Raw genomic sequence first — 2008 nt, forward strand, 5'->3', positions numbered from 1 at the left:
GTTAATTAGCTTAGGAAAAGCATATGTTTTGAAAACATAAAATTAGAAGTTTAACTCTTCTATTAACTTTGCTCAAAAAATTTCACTAAACAAATGAGATAAATAAAATCTTTAAACCAACAAAGAAAATAAAAAAATTCAAAGATAAAGGTAAAAAACTTTTTCAAGCTAAGTACATTAATTTATCATAACGGAACCGTGGTAATGTTCCACGAACCCAAATAAAACCAAAAGATATAATAGCAAGCTTAATAAAAAATATAAAAGAATAAAAATCACCGCCCAAAAAAATTAAAGCCAATAACATTCTTATGAAGACAATTCTAGTATATTCAGCTAAAAAAATTAAAGTAAAACCATCCGCACCATACTCAATATTAAATCCTGAAACTAACTCAGATTCCCCTTCAGCAAAATCAAAAGGAGTACGATTAGTTTCAGCTAAGCAAGAAGCAAAACAAGCTAAAGCTAAAGGAAAAGAAATAATAATAAATCAACAATAAAGCTGATAGTTTATAAAATCAAACATATTTAAACTACCAATTAAAATAATTAAAGACAATAAAATTAAAGCTAAACTGACTTCATAAGGAATTGTTTGAGCAACAGAACGAAGAGAACCTAATAATGAATAATTTGAATTAGAAGATCAACCAGCAATTATAACAGTATAAACACCTAATCTAGTACAACATAAAAAAAATAAAAATCCATAAGAAAAAGAACACATATAAGTTAAATAAGGAAAAATTAGTCAAACGGCTAAAGAAATCATTAAATGAAAAACAGGGGAAAAATAATAAAGTAGGTAATTAGATATAATAGGAATTGGCTGCTCCTTACAAATTAACTTAATAGCATCTCTAAATGGCTGAGGAATTCCAACAAAACCTACCTTATTTGGACCCTTTCGAATCTGAATATAACCTAAAACCTTACGCTCTAATAAAGTTAAAAAGGCAACACTAATTAAAACACAAATAACCAATAAAAGAAAATTCAAAATAAATATAAATAAATCATAAAGTATCAATACTATTTGTAGAAAAAATCTACATAAATGAATTCTAAATTCAACACATTAATCTGTCAAAATAGTAAATAAATTAATATTAATCAATATAACAAAAAATATTTTAACCATATGGTCCTTTCGTACTAATATGGATTAACAATCTTAGGATAGAAACCGACCTGGCTCACGCCGGTCTGAACTCAGATCATGTAAGAATTTAAAGGTCGAACAGACCTAATCATTGGGCTCCTGCACCCAAAATTTTTCTTAATCCAACATCGAGGTCGCAATCTGCTTTGTCGATATGAGCTCTCAAAAACAATTACGCTGTTATCCCTAAGGTAACTTAATCTTATGATCATAAATTATGGATCAAAATAACAAACATAAATAAATGATATAATAATGAAGAGTTTATCTATTCTTCATGTCACCCCAACAAAACATCATCATTAAATATAGAAAGACAAACAAAAAACTATATAAAAGTAAAATGTCAAGCTCTATAGGGTCTTCTCGTCCTAAAGAAGAATTTAAGCCTTTTGACTCAAAAGTTAAATTCAAAAATTTATTAAGAGACAGTTGATTTCTCGTCAAGCCATTCATTCCAGCCACTAATTAAGAGACTAATGATTATGCTACCTTTGCACGGTCAAAATACCGCGGCTCTTTAAAAATACGCTCAGTGAGCAGGCCAGACCTCAAAATATAAACAAGAGGACATGTTTTTGATAAACAGGCGGAAATCAATTTTGCCTAGTTCCTTATAATAAGTTCACAAGGTAAAAATTTCATACAAATAAATATACTAATTCTATCATTATTACAAAAATTTTTAAATTAAATTAATAATCTTAATAAAAAACCTAAAATATTTATAAAATCAAAATAAAAAATAATGAACTAAAACGTAATCTTAAAGATAGCTGGTTTAAAGCTTACTATTATATTTCTATAAAATAAATTATAGGTTATTAACTTCAAAGCTTATCC

This window comes from Schistocerca gregaria, unplaced genomic scaffold (assembly GCF_023897955.1).
Source record: "Schistocerca gregaria isolate iqSchGreg1 unplaced genomic scaffold, iqSchGreg1.2 ptg000240l, whole genome shotgun sequence".
Classification (NCBI taxonomy): domain Eukaryota; kingdom Metazoa; phylum Arthropoda; class Insecta; order Orthoptera; family Acrididae; genus Schistocerca; species Schistocerca gregaria.